General features: G+C 36.2%; 1 long non-coding RNA gene across 1 annotated transcript; it reads left to right on the top strand.

Moving 5' to 3' along the window:
* Nucleotides 1-6: 6 nt before the first annotated feature.
* On the top strand, nt 7-19,831 carry LOC124897068. Its single transcript, XR_007053575.1, has 2 exons — nt 7-6,638; nt 19,458-19,831. It is a non-coding gene; the product is annotated as an uncharacterized LOC124897068 (long non-coding RNA).
* Nucleotides 19,832-20,174: the final 343 nt, after the last annotated feature.

Below are 20,174 nucleotides of genomic sequence, written 5' to 3'. Positions count from 1 at the left end.
CCACGCGGCGAGGCGTTCGCCTTTTGAATGTACGGCGACAGTATATATATAAAAAAATTAAAATAATATATAAATGATCAAAATTTCAATAAAATTAATATATTAGGAAAATAGAAGAAGAAGAAGAGAAAAAGAGGAAGGAAAAAAAAAACAGCACCAAGATACAAGTCCAATCACTGGATTAAGAAGAAAGAAGAAAAAAAATAGAAAACTATAGTTGACTGCTTACCGGAGTCGCCGGAATCTGTCCCCGGTCGCCGGAATCGAACTTGTGAGATGAACGGTAGCAGCCACAGTCACCCATAAGTAAGTTGGTAGAGCCAAAATGGGTAAATAAGCCCTAAAATTAGCTTATATACCTAGAACCCTATTTTTTTTAAAAAAAAATTAAAAGGCGACGCCATTGTCACCTCGCCATGTCGCCTTTTTCGCAAAGGCGTCGCCTTTTGATTTTCGCAACGCATGACGTGAAGAGGCGACCAGGCCTCGCCTCGCCATTCGCCATTGGCCACATGGCGAGCGCCTTTTACAACACTGAGGAAAAGAAAAAAAGTTACGGATAGTAGGAACAATCTTCCTTTCCGTTTTCTTGAGCTGTTTTATGCCTTTTGGTTTGTCGGGAAAAAGAATTTAACTGAGCTGAAGTTTTCAGACTCTGAAATTTGTTATTTACATGACGTAATGGATTCGGCATGGGAATTGGTAAACAAGAATATACCCAGTGTAATAGCACATGTGGGGTCTGGGGATAGAGTGTACGGAAACCTTTATCCCTAACTCATAAAGATAGAGAGGCAAAGACATGAAAGTTGGTTGAATACTGGGAATATTTAGTGTGTAGGTGTGATGACCAGTAACACTCAACAGTGTGACATAGTTTCAATGAAGTGGAAGATCAAGGTTCAATTTCATGCGATTTCTTTCTGTATGCCTGGGCCTTGGTGGGCAAGTTATCTGATACTGGTGCTAGTGAGAGGTAGTAGTTATTGATGGAATAGTAGGTGTGCAAGAACTGGCTGTGACACTCGTTATTCAAAAAAACCTCAATGTGTTTGCTCTTTAGTGTATAGGTGTGACAATTGGAAAAATATTCTAGTTAAATAGTTCTTTTTGCAAGGATTATCCAACGGTTGTTTAAGTGTCTCTGTCTGCCAGCCACGTAGCTATTAGGATAGAGGCGTAATACAATGCAAGGCTGAGATCACGAGGACTTAAAGCAGTTGTGACCTGTCTGCATTTCTTTCTTGTAACACTCCTTAATTTATCATATCTTTTTGTTCTTATTGTGCTTCTTTGGGCCTGGGATGAAAAGAAGCTTAATTGCTGAATCGGTGAGGCATGAGACTGGAGAGTTCTCTTTTCTTTCTAGACCTTCTAGAATCGAAACCAGAATAATAAACTCTCTTTCCCCGTAATAGCTTTTAAAAGGCTTCAACAATATGGAATGCTAGCTTTGGTGCATTTGGAGAACTTCGCTGCCCAGCGTGGGTGTTCTAAAGAAGCGATCACTGAACATTCCTCCTCCCTTTCCATTCGGTTGCTTATCTCTTTGTTCCTCACTAATTTAGCCAACTTCATTCTTATTTGAGCCGGAGTCTATCGGACCTCTGAGGTAGTGGTATGGACTGCGTACACTTACCCTCCCCAAATTCCACTATGTGGGAATATACTGGATATGTTGTTGTTGTTGTTTTTCATTCTTATTTCGGGGCCCTTTTGTCTACATAAAGATTAAATAACTAATCATTGTCATAGTGTTTGCTCCAATCATTTTCATACGTCCATTCCTTTCAAAATTTCAAACACTCATCTCATTACATAAAAATAATATCCAAGTATCCCTATTACTCCTACACTCTGTGTTTTTTGAAATTATGCCCAAGTATCCCAATAACTTTTTTCCACTCAAGTCACGTCATGTTGCTCGGGTTCAATTAAATTGCATAGCCTGAATTAGTTATAGATATTCACGGGGCTTCACACTTGGTCTATGTTTTGATATGTTCCCATGGCTAATTTTAAAAATGCAGTTTGATGAACATATTCAGATACTTTTTAATTTATATCAAATTCTCATAGTAAAGATACATTTGCTTTCAAGCCATCTTTTATTTTTGATGTTTTAAGAAAAGCAGAATGGGTTGCCGGTACACTGGCTAGAACTCTGCTTGAGGTAGTGTTACAGAATTCAAGTGAAAGAGTCGAAACAAAGATCTTTTTGCTGATGAAGTAAAAAGTTTCAGTAATGACATCAAGAAGATGCAAAAGAGAAATACATTTGATCCTACAAATTTATGAAAGGAAAGTTACGAGAAAAGTGTAACAAAATCTCAGAATTAATTTCTTCACTTTATTTGGAAGGCAATTGAAAAATGTATGAAAACTGGGTTGGACGGATATACTCTATAAGGTAGTATATTATTGATCTGCCCTTTGATGAGAAATCACCTAGATCAGTGGCTAAGTTGAGTAAGAGATGGCTTTAGTAGAAGTGACCTGCTTCCATGTTATGCAAAGAATAACGACTAGGTTTAGGAGGAACGTAAGGTGAGTTCCAATATTTTCCATCATGTTTTCCACTTCTCCTATGAATCGTTTTGCTAAAATTATAGTTGAAAATTGACTCACACTCCTAGTGTTTTTCCCTTATTGTTTTCCTTAGCATTCAAGTATAAAGAAGCTTTTAACGATTGGAACTCCAAGACCTTTTCTTCTTTTTAATATTCGTCAGCTGGCTGGCAGAGAACCTTCTGTTTACTTGTTTCCTTCTTGATGCTTCAATTTATTGCTGATCCTTTGGCTACTCCAGGGGCTTTCTAATCCTTGGGGATTTGTGTCGGAATTCAGCTAGTTACCAACATTAGGGGTGGGCATGGTATGGTATATACCGAATTTTATACTGTGGCATGGATGTTATGGTAATTGGTATGGTATTTGGTAGGAGTTTTAAATTATTTTGGTATTTGGTATGGTATTTGGTGTTCGTGCAATAAATACCGAAATACCGTATACCGCACCGAAGTTTTTTAATGATACATATATATTATATTTAAGATTATTAAATATATTTATATATCATCCATTAGACAATTTAACATAAAAGTAACTCTTATTCAGAAATAAATTTTTTTGGAAGCTTATTATTTAGGAGTACTCTGCTTAAGTTTAGGTAATGTTGTTTAGAGTTTGCATCTTGGACTGCTCAATTATGATTGAAATGTTCTTTTTGTGTAATTGATTAACAAAGATTGTTGTTAGTATGATCTGATTGAGACGTTTTTAAAGTTTAAAGTTAATAGTTTTTGTTACATGAATATATGCAAGTCGAAATCAAATAAAGTATGGTTACCGAATTACCATACCATAAAATACCGAAACCGAATTTAAAAATACCGAACCATACCAAATTAGTTTGGTACGGTAATGGTATTTAGATACTGAAAACCAAAGTTACCGTACCGAAGTTTAAAATACCATACCGTACCATGCCCACCCCTATCTAGTATGATATCAGTCCCAGATATGCTGCATCTTTACTGTCCATTATAGATCCGAGGTCTCCTCTCTTGTCCTACGTTAGAAAATCTATATTTATTCAAAGACTTGTTGGCACATAAGCTTGTGATTGAAGCCGTTTCCAAAAGGCATTCTCTTACTTTCTGACAACAGAAAATTCCCAAGGACCATTGGCACACGACTCGAAATCCTGTGGATAACGAACCCAATCCTCTACCCTTCTCCACTTAAATACCAAGATTTTGTTTGCAACATTCTTCAAACCCGCGATGTACGTCTAATCCACACAATACATGTTGTGCTCTTACCACTAGACCAAAGTTCCGGGCCCATTTCAGAAAGGCAGTCCTAGTGTTTACCATGGTGTTTAAGCTGTGGGACTTCTTCTATTTTTTTCTGTACGCTTAAACAGTTATCCATCCTTTCCCTTCAAACCTAAGTATAGTTGTATTGGCAACACAAGGTGTGATAAATTAATATCATTGATCAAATACTCTATACAATCTTGTTGCTGACATCGATTTGAGCTATAACGGACGGTGCACTGGAGATTTTGGCTGCGAGCTGGTAATTACTTGGGTAATATCGACTTTCCATAATTTTTTTGATGAAGTTGTTTCATTACCGACATCGTAAAGAGTACCAAAGTAGATATGCTAGCTCCATTACATGATAAAAGTTAAGACCCTGGATCCAGCCACAAAATCAAAAAATCTAGAGAAGACAGAACATGACTATGGACGTCTATAATTGATTGTTTATACTTCAGTTGATACTTCACTCATTTGAGAAACTTGATTTATGGTGAGACCTCTAGTTTGTTTATGAGAAGAAGAAAAGAGCCACAGTGAAGTCCCATCTCATTCAAGTTCTCTTCCTAAGTTCCTATCCATGATTTAAGCTCCCCCTGGGATGAATATTCTGCATCCTAAAACATTTATACTCCCTATGTTTCAATTTATATAACTCCTTTCCCTTTTTAGACTTCCCATAATGTTTGAAACATTCTATTTATGTAAAATTATCACAGTTTTTAAGAATTTAAGGTGTATTAAAGTATTCCCTCTTTAACTTTGACACGATAACTCTTTTCAACCACTAATTTATTAGTTTCTTCCATTATCAGTAATATATCAAACTAACATGTTAAATATCATGCCCAGTCGAACATCTTCACAAGCTATGGCGTACTTAAAAACAATAAAGGAATCCATACTGAATTATGTATAGTTCAACCTATATGATTAATTTTAGTAGTTTGATATTTATCAGGACTTCTAATATATTGTAATCGGAGACTATCTATTTCATTTAGTCTTCTTACCTTTTCCTTTAAACTTAATTTTGTGCTTTTAGGTGCAAAGTTTTAACCTACAAGTGCTTGTGTTTTCAAGCTTTTGTCAGAGGTGGATTGGAGATCCATCATGTTTACTTGCTAGATTGGCTTTCAATTTAGATTTTTGTCATAGTTGGATCCCCCTACCTACGATCGTTGGTTCTGTTTTTGAAGACTTTTTATCAATACTCTGTTTCCAATTTGTGTGACGCTTTATGTTGGGACATTACAACATATTTGATATCATTTCTCTGAATAATTCCTTACTGTGCGGGTAAACTAGTACTGTGTTGACCGTTTACATACCAGTTACCACAACATCCTTTATTCAGGCCTGAGATCATCTAAGCTAGTTCATAGATTGTTCTTATGTCTAGGCTCAGTTTCTAAGTGAATAGTGTGGTATAATGATATTCTGATAGACGAAGACGCAACACATAAATTAAATCTTGGAGTTGAAATGGTGGAATGTTGTGCGATTAGGAGATACATACCCGAGGGAAAGATAGGTTTTGTAAAACAGTTGTGAAACCAATAGTGGCGTATGGCTTAGTGCAGATAAAAAAATAGTTTTGTACCAGTTAACTTTCTCAAAAAAATAAATGAGCTTTGTAGAAATGCGAATATCTATGATGGTGTGTGATCATACCAAACTAGACAAAATAAGTGGAAATATGACAAGGTACAAGTAGCACATGTATAAGATCAATGGAAAGTCCTTAATTATAGTTTGGTAATGTTTTGATTGCACTGGTGTATAGGTTTGCCACTATGATGGTTGAAGATGTTAAAACGTATGAGGTAATCATTGCAATCGGTCAAAGTTGTCTCAAAAGACTTACAATTTTTCGAGATTCTTGGGAAATACAATCCTAGTTCTCTGATGTTTTCTATGACCAACTCAAGTTCCAACCTTCCAGGTCATATTGTCCTAGTTTCTTCAACTTTTGGTAATCCCAGTATTCCTTGGATGTGTTTGTACATTCTTCTATGCTTCTTCGTATTGGAGGGTTGAACTTTTCGTCTTCATTATCTGAGTATGTTCACAAGAATACAAAATGACAATTAGGAAGGGGAGCCTTGGAGTAACGGGTAAAGTTTCTGCCATGCAATCAGGAGGTAAGGTGAGGCTGCGTATAATTGACCCTTGTGGTCCGTCCTTCCCCTGACCCTTCGCATTGCAGGAGCTTTAGTGCACCAGGTTGTCCTTAACAAAATGACGGTTAGCAACATCAATTTGACGGCAGGAATTCAAATATTTTTCATGGATCTACAAAAGTAACAACCTTTCTTGTTCCTTCAGGAGTTTAGGAGATGGAGATGGAAGGAAGAGATTCTCCCGTGCTACCGATATCTTGGTGAAGATACTCCAGTCATGCGGCCTTTTTGAGTTGATATTTATTGTTACTATAGTTTGTCAAGCGTGACTATTGGCTTGTTCTGATTAACTTCTCTAGAAAACGTTGAACTTGTCGGTATTGCAATCAAATTTCATCAGAACCCCATTGGAGCCATACATACATGTCAAGAGGCGGGTCAATGGTTTAACAGACCGACTCTCGACATATACGTACGGCTCAATTGGGGTTCTGATGAAATTTGATTGGAACACCGACAAGTCCAACGTTTTCCAGAGAGGTTGATCAGAACAAGCCAATTGCCATGCACGACAAACTAGAGTAACAACAGATATCAACTTAAAAAAAAGTGGTGGAAACATATTAATATTGATCCTCCATTACAATTTGTATGTTACCGACAAGCAGTTGACTTATACTGTCGAGAGGTATTCCCCCTATAAACTCTCATTTCTCTCTCTCTCTCTCTCTATATATGTACACACACACACATCAAGCATCATTTTAGAGTTCGAGCATTTGACGTGTGATTCTCAGATACCCTATTAATTTCATTGTTCTAAGAATCCATTTGGCCATAAAATATATATTGACTTTTTTCCAAAGTAATTTTACACTTTATTTGAAAATTTGTGTTTGACCATGAAAATTTTAATCCAACTTGAACTTGTATTTCAAATTTGGGAACAACTTATAACGTGTTTCTCAATCCACTTCTCACTTTTGAAGTTGTATCTCAAATTTGAGTAGTACATTCAAGCATGAAGATATTATTTCATATATTCTTTGCAAAAAGTGTTCAAACACAACTCGAATTTCATAAATTCCAAATGAAGTGAAAAATATTTGGAATCTACGGCCAAGTGTCTACTAGTTCAGGAGAAGCAAAGATTATCGTGACACTGTTTAAGGCAGCTAGGTAAATCTCCTCTCTTTCTGGTGTCCATGGCTTAAGCGTCTTGGAACAAAATGAAAAGGACAGGAATATGCAGGGTTATTCATATATGGGAAGATCTTGAATCACCAACAGTTCCTGGTATAGAAAATTCGGCATATGTCTTGGAGTTGCAAAAATTTTACCGAGTTCAAGATTACGACCCCCTGTTAAGGAGTATTTCATACATTGTATTATCTAAACCTGCCTTGATTATTATCTTGGTGGGGTTTAAAGAGTTGGAAGTTCTCAACATATCCCATTGCCTAATTATTGAAGACCCTTCACCCGCACCGATGAAAGTTCTGACCAAGCTTGATGAATTAATTCTTGAAAAAGCATTTAGGTTACACAAATTCCTTACTTGCATGAGTGACTCATGCATCATATCTCAGCGACTCGAAATGATGAAGGGCTCATGATGAGTGAATTGCTAGCCTGCATTACCGACTTATCCTTTATGTGCCAGTTCAAAATGATGAACGAATGATGATTTGGTATAAGTATGAAGACCTCTGGAAAGTGGATGAGGCGAGATCTCTTGCAATTTGACAACTTTAAAGAAGTATTACTTCATGATTGAAGGTCCAATGAAATGTGTAAACTTGTATATATGAAGACCTCTGGAAATTGGATAAGGCGAGATCTCTTGCAATTTGCCTGTTTTAAGAGTCATCACTTCATGAGTTGAAGGTCCAAGGTAAAGGTTCAAGAGATGAAGGAAAGGCTACATAGATATATATACAAGTAAAGGAAAGGTTACATAGATATATATACGAGTAAAGGAAAGGCTAACTAAGGTGACTAGATATCTAAATACTAGAAATTAGTTAGGATATCATATACATTTAATAAAGCACAAATTCGGGAGAGAAATCTGCACAATTTATTACACAATCAATCATGTCCTAATATGCCCCCGCAAGTTGAAGGTGGCATCAATAACCTTTAACTTGGACAGATGTTGATGAAACAGCAGACGAGGCAAAGGCTTTGTAAGCGTGTCCACGAGCTGATCAGCAGCATATAAGTGCTGAACGAGCACCTTTTTTCGCTGCACTTGATCTCTAACAAAGTGAAAATCAACTTCAATGTGTTTCATCCTACTGTGTAGTACCGGATTTTGACAAAGATAGGTACCACCAACATTATCACAATAGATTATGAGTGGATCAGGTAGCTGCACATGTAGTTCAACAAGAAGTTTTTGAACCCAATTGACCTCAACAAGTGCAGAAGCTACTGCACGATACTCTGCTTCAGTAAAGTAGTGCGCAACAGTGCGTTGCTTCTTGGATGACCAACTAATAGGATTTGTACCAAGGTACAGGGTATATCCAGAAGTAGAAGTAGAGTTCCTGTCATTAATGTCACCAGCCCAATCGACATCTGAATACATAAACAACCCAGGATGTGTCTTGCTCGATATCTGTAAGCCATGATTTTTGGTGTACTGGAGGTATCGCAAGAGTCACTTAACAAAAGACCAGTGTGTTTGTGTAGGAGCATGCATGAATTGAGATAATTTGTTAACTGCAAAGCTTATATCTGATCTGGTGAATGACAAATATTGAAGCTTACCAAGTACTTGACGATACAAAGTGGCATCCGCCGGAGGTGTGTCATCTTTTAAGGATAGTGAGGCCGTGGAACTCATGAGAGTTGTAACAGGCCTACATTCAGACATTTTATGGGCAGCAAGAAGATCAGAAACATACTTGGCCTGAGAAAGGAGGATCCCTTCTTTAATGCGGAGAACTTCAATACCCAAAAAGTATGGAGATGTCCGAGGTCTTTGAGAGAGAATCTGGCTGAAAGAACCTGGATAGTTTTCTTGATAGCCTCAGAGTTCGATCCAGTGATAAATATGTCATTAACATATACAAGAGTGTAGACCAATGCTTCATTTTGATGACGAATAAATAGAGAAGAGTCAGAGTTAGACTTTTGAAAGCCAATTTGAAGCAAGAATTGCTTTAACTCAGAGCACCAAACTCGATGGGCCTGAGTAAGTCCATAAATTGCTTTTTTTAATTTGCACACATAATGAGGAAAATCGGGATGAGCATACCTACGAGGTTGATGCATATGAACATTTTCTTCAAGGTGTCCTTAAAGAAATGCATTATTGACATCCAGTTGGTGCAAATGCCAATTGTGCTGAATTGAAAGCGACAAAATGAGTCTAACAGTAACAGGTTTTACCACTGGACTGAATGTAGGGTTATAATCCACACCCGGTCGTTGCGTGAAGCCCTTTGCAACTAGTCGAGCTTTATACCTGTCAACACTTCCATCTGATTTGGTTTTGATACGATAGAGCCATTTACAATCAACAACATTTTGAGAAGAGGATAGTGGTACAAGCTATCACATCTTGTTGTTTATTAATGCTTCAAACTCAAGTTTCATCTCTTCTCTCCAGTGTGCACTCTTTTGGGCGTGGTTTTAAGTGGTGTGAAGTGGTTCAATTAATGCAACTGTAAGATAATCAAATGCTTGCTTGGGTTTGGTGATATTATTTTATGAACGAGTAACAGGTCGGTGAATGGATGGTTGTGGGTATGTGCGGAAGTTATGGTGGAGGATTGGTGATGATTGTAAGATGGAATGAACGGGGAGGGATCTGGAGTTGGTGTAGATAAAGGGTTTGTCGGGGTGTGTAGATTTCAACGTTGATACTAGATTAATGGTTATGTTGTAGGTGCGACAACAATGGGCTGTGTGGAGCAATCTGAGCCGGTGGCAGGAGTTGGCGTTACTGCCAAAGAAGGACCTGAAGAAGAACCCGTAGGAGGTGTCTCCGACAATTCTGGAGCAACCTTGATTGGCTGGAGAATCTCATAATCCACTGGAGGCATAGACTTGACACTAAGGTTATTTGACTCTTTGTACAAGATATCCCATTCTAATTTTGAATTTCCTTTGTCTTTAAGATGAAAATATATCAGAAAAAGGGCATGACCCCAAACAGAGGTGGACAACTTAGTTTTTATAAGCAATGGTCTTGCTATCAATTGCAAACGTTTAATTAATGGTTCGACAAGGCCATTTTGAGTGTGAACATGAGCTACATGATGCTCAACTTTTATCCCAATTGATAAGCAATAATTATTAAATGCTTGGGATGAAAATTCTGTAGCATTATCAAGACGAATAGACTTGATCTGATTATCGGGAAATTGTGCCCGCAATCTTATTATTTATGCCAATAATTTTGCAAATGCCAAGTTGCGAGATGACAATAGGCACACATGAGACCATCTAGAAGAAGCATCTATTAAGATCATAAAATATCGAAACGCCTCACTAAGTGGGTGAATAGGTCCACAAATATCCCCTTGTATACGTTCTAAGAACGCGGGGGATTCAATCCCAACTTTTGTTGGCGATGGCCTCACAATCAACTTGCTTTGATAACACTCATTACATGAAAATTCATCATTCGAAAGAACCTTCAAGTTCTTTAATGGATGCCCATTTGAATTTTCTATGATTTGTCTCATCATTATTGATCCTGGATGTCCCAGACGATCATGCCAAAATACGAAAGTATTATAATTAGTAAACTTTTGGTTTTCTATAGAATGTGCCTCAATTGCACTAATTTTTGTCCAATACAAGCTAGAAGACAAAGCAGGGAACTTTTGTATAACACATGTCTGCTCAGAGACATTCTTGGTAATACCAAGATATTCATGATTCAACTCATCCATTGTCTTGATATGATAGCCATTTTCACGGATATCTTTAAAATTCAACAAGTTTCTTCGAGACTTAAGAGAAAATATAACATTATTTATGATGAGTTTAGTTCCCTTAGCCAAAATTATAATAGCTCTTCTGAAACCTTCAATCAAATCAGTACTACCAGAAATTGTAGTAACATTTATTTTGCCCATATTTAAATGAGAGAAATATTTCTCATTTTTAAATATTGTGTGTGTTGTAGTAGAATCAATTAAGCAAATGTTTTCATAATTGCACAATTTGCTTTGAAAATTGTCCATATCTTCAAATAAAATGGCACACACAAAACAAATATATATTAAATATTAATAATGAATAAACTACAAAGTCCACACTAAGTAGTATAATAAATTTGAACAATCAAATGAGTGATGTTCATTTTTATGGTAAGTATTAATAGGAAGTCATAAGTACTACAAATTTATTTTTCATGTACTTGTCCATAAAACGATATTAATAATAATAGTTAGTCCATGTCAAAGAAAACTTATAAGTGATTTGATTAAATGTTTCTCTATTGAAAGAACCCGGTTAACTATATTTTATGATATCCAAAATGATGTAAGAATTAAGACCATAATTTATTAGTTTTTTTTTTCATAATCAAACAATATATTGCAATATTAAAAACTAAAAAAATAAATTACTAATGAACTTCTTATAATATGACTAAAATAAAAATAGAACAACTACTTTATCATTTATTCATTACATTATTATTACTAACAAATATCGAAAGTTATTCATTCTTCCGTAGCCACAGAACCATCACCAATCAGGTGATCTATCTTTCCCTCAGGATTCTCGAAGAAATCTGCTACATCTAAGTGAGCAATGTCAACATGATTTTTCGAGACAAAATTAGCTTCAGGGCTTTTCCCCTTTTTCTTTAGTGATGCTTGATAAAGCTCAACCAAATGTTTGGGAGTACGACAGCCACGTTGATAGTGTCCTTTTGCTCCACATTTAAAACAAACACATGTTTTACCTGTTTCATGTTTGTCACTTCTTCTTTGTTCATTTTGATGGAACCATTTATTTGGTGAGTGATTAACGCCAGGAACATGGTTTCTTTCTTGACCATAGTCTCGTCCTTGTCCTCGGCCACGCCCACGTCCACGTCCTCGACCAGATCTGTGACCCCTTCCATGCCTAGCATAGTGGGCGTACACCTCATTCACTTCAGGAAATGGTGTAGATCCAGCAGGTCGAAGCTCGTGATTTTTCATTAACAAATTATTATTTTGTTCAGCCATAAGGAGGTGAGAACTTAGTTCAGAATATTTCTTGAACCCTTTTTCTCTATAGTGTTGTTGCAAGACCACATTCGAGGCATGAAAAGTGGAAAGTGTCTTGTCCATCGTGTCATTATCATTAGTGGGTTCTCCACATAATTCCAACTGAGAAAAAATTCTGAACAAGACAGAATTATATTCATGACCAGACTTATAGTCTTGAAATCTCAGGTGCATCCAATCATATCGTGCTTTTGGATAGATAACCATTTTTAGGTGGTCATACCTTTCTTTCAGGTTATTCCACAAAACAAGTGGATCTTTAATCGTAAGATATTCATTCTTTAAAATCTCGTCAATATGATGACGCAAAAATATCATGGCGTTAGCACGACTTGATTTGATGCTTTATTTTCTTTCTTAATGGTGTCTCCGAGACCCATAGCATCTAAATGGATTTCAGCATCCAATCTCCATGAAAGGTAATTTCTGCTCGAACTTTGAAGGGCATTAAATTCAAGTTTCGTAAGATTAGACATATTGAAATAAAGAGAAAAATAATACCTTAGCCTTCAAGTTTTGAAATGATTAGAGTTTTGTGCTGATAACGTGTTATGAAATAAAATAGTGGAAGAAATAAATTGTAAGAAATGTATTATTATTTTTTTTTAAAATTGTAATATATTGTTTGATTATGAAAAAAATAAATAAAAAAAATACTAATAAATTATGGTCTTAAATCTTACATTATTTTGGATATCATAAAATATAGTTCACCGGGTTCTGTCAATAGAGAAACATTTAATCAAATCACTTATAAGTTTTCTTTGACATGGGCTAGATATTATTATTGATATCGTTTTATGAACAAGTACATGAAAAATAAATTTGTAGTACTTATGATTTCCTATCAATACTTACCATAAAAATGAACATCACTCATTTGATTGCTCAAATTTATTATACTACTTAGTATGGACTTTGTAGTTTATTCATTATTAATATTTAATATATATTTGTTTTGTGTGTGCCATTTTATTTGAAGATATGGACAATTTTCAAAGCAAGTTGTGCAATTATGAAGACATTTGCTTAATTGATTCTGCTACAACACACACAATATTTAAAAATGAGAAATATTTCTCTCATTTAAATATGGACAAATAAATGTTACTACAATTTCTAGTAGTACTGGTTTGATTGAAGGCTTTGGAAGAGTTATTATAATTTTGCCTAAGGGAACTAAACTCATCATAAATAATGCTATGTTTTCTCCTAAGTCTCGAAGAAACTTGTTGAGTTTTAAAGATATCCGTGAAAATGGCTATCATATCAAGACAATGGATGAGTTGAATCATGAATATCTTGGTATTACCAAGAATGTCTCTGAGTAGATATGTGTTATACAAAAGTTCCCTGCTTTGTCTTCTGGCTTGTATTGGACAAAAATTAGTGCAATTGAGGCACATTCTATAGTAAACCGAAAGTTTACTAATTCTAATACTTTCGTACTTTGGCATGATCGTCTGGGACATCCAGGATCAATAATGATGAGACGAATCATAAAAAATTCAAATGAGCATCTATTAAAGAACTTGAAGGTTCTTTCGAATGGTGAATTTTCATGTAATGCTTGTTATCAAGGCAAGTTGATTGTGAGGCCATCGCCAACAAAAGTTGGGATTGAATCCCCCGCGTTCTTAGAACGTATACAAGGGGATATTTGTGGACCTATTCACCCACCTAGTGGGCGTTTCGATATTTTATGGTCTTAATAGATGCTTCTTCTAGATGGTCTCATGTGTGCCTATTGTCTCTCCCAACTTGGCATTTGCAAAATTATTGGCACAAATAATAAGATTGCGGGCACAATTTCCCGATAATCAGATCAAGTCTATTCGTCTTGATAATGCTGCAGAATTTTCATCCCAAACATTTAATGATTATTGCTTATCAATTGGGATAAAAGTTGAGCATCCTGTAGCTCATGTTCACACTCAAAATGGCCTTGCCGAATCATTAATTAAACGTTTGCAATTGATAGCAAGACCATTGCTTATGAAAACTAAGTTGCCAACCTCTGTTTGGGGTCATGCTATTTTGCATGCTGCAACACTTGTTCGTCTCAGACCGACAAATTATCATAAATTTTCTCCAGTACAACTGGTTTTGGGGCAAGAGCCTAATATATTTTATTTGAGAATTTTTGGATGTGTTGTGTATGTGCCTGTGGCACCACCACAACGCACTAAGATGGCCCCCAAAGAAGGTTAGGAATATATGTTGGGTTTGAATCACCTTCTATTATTCGCTACCTAGTACCATTAACTGGATATATGTTTACTGCTCGATTTGTAGACTGTCGGTTTGATGCGACTGTTTTCCCAAAATTAAGGGGAGAAGAAAATAAGATCAAAAGAGAAATTTTGTGAAAAAATCCATCACTGTCTCATCTTGATCCACGTGCTTCTATTTGTGAACAAGAAGTACAAAAGATTATTCATTTGCAGAAAATTACAAATCAAATGCCGGACGCATTTACAGATTTAAAAAGGATTACAAAATCATACATTCCTGCAGTTAATGTCCCAATACGAATTGAGGTCCCTGTAGGACCATCTAATTCAAAGCTCGCCTGAAGCATGGTAGACCATTAGGTTCTAAGGATCGAAATCCTAGAAAAATAAAAATAAATGGTCAAGATGACACTATGACAGAATCTCATATGGAAGTTCAAAACTTGAACAATTTTGATACCTTTGAAGGAATTAATGAGCCTGAACCTCAAGAAAATGAGGAATTATCCATAAATACAAGTGATGGTGAAAATAATTTGAACATTACTGAATCTGAATACTGATAACATAATTTTCGTATAATTGATATACTATTATCTGAATGAATGTGTCTGACAGTCCTGTTTCTAATAGAACTAGCTGAGTTCTGTACTGAACTGGGTGACTGTGTCTGACAGTCCTGAATTCTATAGAATTATCTGAGTTCTATTATTGAGACTAAGACTGTAACTGTGGGAAGTAGTCATCTAACCGACATGCCCTAAATAAGATAATATAATGGAGTTAGGGTCCAATCTATAACCCCAATTAGAAGGGTATCAATACTGCGCCACTGGTAAGGACAACCTATGAGTAATCCCTTATCTGACAGGTACTTTAAGGAGAATGGTAGGACCCTCATTTAACAGGTTAAGCCACCCCATCTACCCTCAACTAGCAGGTTTGATGTCTCAACCTACGTTGGATACGTAGTTCTCGAGAGAAAAGATTGCTTCTAAGAATCGCACCCTCTAATAACAGGTGTGTTCCCATCCTTGGGCTCACTCGGTGCTGAATCCTACTCCCATCTGCATAGACACTGAACATGATTAACTGAACTGAACTGGACTGCGTTCATTGAGTTCCGTTGACCGATAGAATATTACTGAGATCTGATAACTGACTGAGATTACTGAGATTACTGAGTTTTCCTGAGTCATGTCACTGATTGAATTCTACTGAGTTCTGAAACTGACTGAGAATACTACTGATAATGGCATGATTGAGATTATCATGAAACTGACACTGGCTCTAGGCACACAGCTAAATTGTTGGGTACAAGTACCCCCAGGACTCGATAGCATGAAACTGACAAGACATGACACTTCTTGACACATAGCCATGTCAACAATTCATAGTACAATCATTGGGGATTTTCATGAAGTATTTGCATGCTATAAGCTTACACATGAATAGGAATGCATGTAAACATATAATTTCATAAGCCTAATCTCATGAGCATTACGTCAATCCATTACAAAGCATAACCATAATGTGGGAGTCATATCAAACATAAGGGAGAAACATGGATTCATCAATTTTGGTGACAAATGAGTCATAAGGTATAATTCCTATTCTCTTAGGCATTTTATCAATCACCTTGCATGCATATCTTTAGGCTTAGACATGAATATTGAAATAATACTTCATGGCAACATTTTACACTTCCAATGCAGGAATTTCTACCACATACTAACATATTTTCATGATAGTCATTAAAGACTTCAACTTGGAAATCAAATAACAACATAAACATGGATATAATTCAATTCATACCATGAAATCCAAAGTTTATATTTCAAATAGGGTTTCTTGAGCTTCATGAGTGAAAGGAATCCACGAATCAACACTTGACAGACCTGGGTGGATGATTTCTTGAAGATTGGTGGAGGAAAGCTTGAATTCTTGACTTGGAATTAAACACCTAGGGTTTCTTGTTCTTGGGGATTGATCTTTGAGAGAAACCCTAATTTGGTGTTATAGATGAATAATGAAGTTATGAGCTCTGGTCTGGTTTAATTAGGGGTTAAAACGGTTGAAAAAAGACCCAAATACCCTTTTAAAAATGGATTAAAATCGCTGATAGGAAGAGGCGATGGTTTGGGTGACGGTCCATCGCTGGCTCAATGGTCCGTCGGTCCTGACCGTCGCACTTGGCCAGAACCTGAACTTTCTGCCTCGTCTGCGACAGTTTGGGTGACGGTCCATCGCTAGCTCGATGGTCCGTCGGTCCTGACCGTTGCACTTGGCCAGAAGACGGGTTCACTGCCTTAGTCGCGATGGCTTGGGCGACAGTCCGTCGCTATCTCGATGGTCTGTTGGCCTGATCATCGCTTCTGGGCAGTTCTGACAGTTCTCTGTAAAACATCCATAACTTTTTACTCCGATACCGAATTTGGACAAAATTGGTATCTTTGGAAAGCTAATTCAATTTTCCACATGGTTAAAATTCAAAATTGGGGAAATTCTATCTGATTTAAACATGAATCCTTTAGGAAGTCATCACTAACTCTACTGGAGACTAGATATGACTTAAAAAAAGTTTGGGGTATTATACATACATACATATATTAAACAATATTTACAATAACCATTGTTCTAGTAGTAATTACAATACAACCCAAAAATATTACTGTCTTTGCATTTTCAGCTACCACACGATCATATTCCAAATGTACAGCTGTAGGATGAGAGAGCTAAAAATCCAACTATGGTTTTGCATTCCAAAAAATAGTTATGACATGCCTAACGTGACGAGGTAAGTATTAGTAGGCTGAGGAAAATGAAGACCAAATTGTAATAAATTTTAGAGTGAAAGCTATATTGTAATACATTGGTTCCCAAGAAAATTAGTCGCTGTATTGCTACAATAGATATCTTAAATTTAACTCCAACTTAACAATGATGATTTCGAAAGTAATGTGGTGAAACTTACTGGAAGTAGCAGTTTTTGTTCTCGATAAATCTGTAGCAGTGTGATGGCTTGTAGAGCTACCGAACATGCTTCCTATTGAGTCAAACTATAGTGATTTGGAGCCCAAAATAAATCCCATCCTTTTCTAGTTTGTAAAAGTTACCAAAAAAGAGGACCATAGTTTCTGTACACTCAAAACCTAAAAAAGAACAAATTATGAAAGAGTGAGGCTAAGAAGCAGTCATGTAGCACAGGTGATCTAGCTAAAACAAATATGTTGCACATATCCCAAAGCATGAATGATACGAAATAAAAATTTTAGGCAACTCTTGCATCAATTGTCACTATTGATTAATCATTGTCGTGCCAATGAACGACATATTTGGTCTTTCTTTGTCATCTAATTCTTCACTTGTGGTACGAAAAATATATCCCCTAAATGGGAAGACAGGATTTTACAACTATTGCATATTTCAAAAGATAACAGTAGAAGCAGGTCAAATGGTAGTTCGAGTGATTGCAGCCTTCGTTTCCACTCCGAAGGAGACTGTTCATCACTCATGGTGGAGGACAATCGAATACAACAAACAATCACTTGGTAGTTTTTGCATTCATTTTTTTTCAAATGCATTGTACAAACAAATGACCCACAAATTGGAAAAGAAAAGAATTTCTACAACTGTTCCATATTCCACAAAATTATCCAACAGCACACTTAAGAGGATGTGTGAGTGATTGTAGTCTCCTTCTTTACTCTGAAGAAGGAAAATGTTCATCACTTAAATGTAGGGTTATCGTAGCTTACATTCTCATGAGAAGGAGAAAGTAAGGGAGTTTGAATCGCCACTACATGTGGGATACCAAGGAGAAACAAACTAATAGGTGGTTGTTTGCATGCCATTCTTGGTATGCAGTGTTTAAAGAAAATAGAAGGCCATCGAACTTTCTTAGATCACATGAAGGACATAGCTCTTGGGTAAGGAGAAAAAAAGAGACAACCAGATTAAATGATCATTGATTAGTACTATCTGTATGGCTAACTGAATAGAGATGTAGGGTTATTGCAGCCGATATTCTCATGAGAAGAGAAAGTAGAGGGCTTAGAATCACCACAACATATAGGATGCCAAGGATAAACAAAATAATAGTTTATTACTTGCCTGACCTTCTTGGTGTCCAAACTTTTAAAGAAAATAGAAAGCCATCAAACTTTCCTGATCAAATTGAAAGACATAACTTGGTCTTAGAAGTAGAAACCAAAAATGGCTATACAATTGTGTAGAGGTCTTCGCTCCAATGCACCTCCAGGATAAAGGAAAAAGAAAATGCATATGTGGTAAAACTGAATACATCTCTATAAATATTGTAGTCGCATAATTACCAGGAAATAATTCATAATGATTAAATGGTTCAAGTTCATTAAAGAAAAACACAAAAGCAAAAGTGATGTTACAACTCTGGATAAAACACATATAATGAGATCAACTCAAAATTTACCATAATTTCCTGAGTAAGATATGAATGAATTTAGCTTCTACAAATTTCCATCTCTGTTTAAAACATAATTACTGTTCAATGTTCAAATCAATAGTAACACTTTGTTTGGATGGTTGTTATCCATGGTATCTTATTGTATCGTTACTACCAATATCATTACCATGTTTGTTTGGATTGTTAAACATATGATACAGTCACTCTTGAGCTTTTCTTACATCTAACTCTTCCTATTTTTCTTATAGTCAACAATGCAGCTCCCCATCTCCCTTGAAAAGTGACAGGAATCCCCCCACCCCCAGTCTCAATTTCATACACCCACAACCATTTATATGCAGCAACAAAACCAGGCACTTTATTTGTTTATTTTTTAGAACTCTGCAATGAAATCTATGGCTTGGAGTATCTAGTTTTCTCTTTCTATTTTTTCATACACCCTCAACCATTTATATGCAGCAACCAAAATAGGCACTTTATTTGTTTATTTTTTTAGAACTCTGCAATGAGATCTATGGCTTGGAGTATCTAGTGTCTCTTTATATTTGCATCTTCTAACTTTTGTTGGGTCTCGCTGTGTTTTCCAGTTTTAAGCTCTTCGCAGGAATCAATATTTTCCCCCAAATGGGCTGATCTGAAGAGTGTGCTTAAGTAGTTACAGGAAAATGGGACAAATTTTCTGTGAGATACACAGAACTTTAATAGCCAGATGTTTGGATGTATGATGCTAGAGATAACTAGGAAGTACGGGTTAATAGCAAACCTCCAATAGAAAAAGGTTGCTCCAAGGCTGTGCCTCGAAGAAGGATTCCATATATCTTGCCATTCATAACTTAAAAAGTTTCACACTTAATAATTTATATTCACATTCGATGTTTACGTTAAGTCAATACATGCATGTACTACGTTTTGAAGTTTCTAGCGGAATAAATGCAATTTTTTTACTGAAAATTTAAGTTCACTAACCTCTTAGGTTTTTTTGGCTAGCATGAGTGGTTCAAGTGCTAGTGGTGCACTTGAAGATCCAACTATCGTTGGTTCTATTTCTTGCTCGCTCGTGGGAAGTAGTCTGGCCTTCTTAGCAATTCTCTGGTCAATAGTCAACGGCAACACTTGCTCTTTTTCTGTAAATGATACAATTGTTAGGCTTGTACGAGTAACATTAGCGCTTACCCAGGATGACTTCTTCAGTTGAATGTTGAATAATTTGTTGGACATCATTTGATGGTTATGGTTAAGACGAAGAAGAAGAAGCTGCAACTGTAAATGGGAGTCAGTTGTAAGAGATGAAACATGTGTCAGGG

This window comes from Capsicum annuum, chromosome 3 (genome assembly GCF_002878395.1).
Source record: "Capsicum annuum cultivar UCD-10X-F1 chromosome 3, UCD10Xv1.1, whole genome shotgun sequence".
Lineage (NCBI taxonomy): Eukaryota > Viridiplantae > Streptophyta > Magnoliopsida > Solanales > Solanaceae > Capsicum > Capsicum annuum.
The sequence above is the reverse complement of the archived record's forward strand: the minus strand, read 5'-3'. Positions and strand labels throughout refer to the sequence as shown.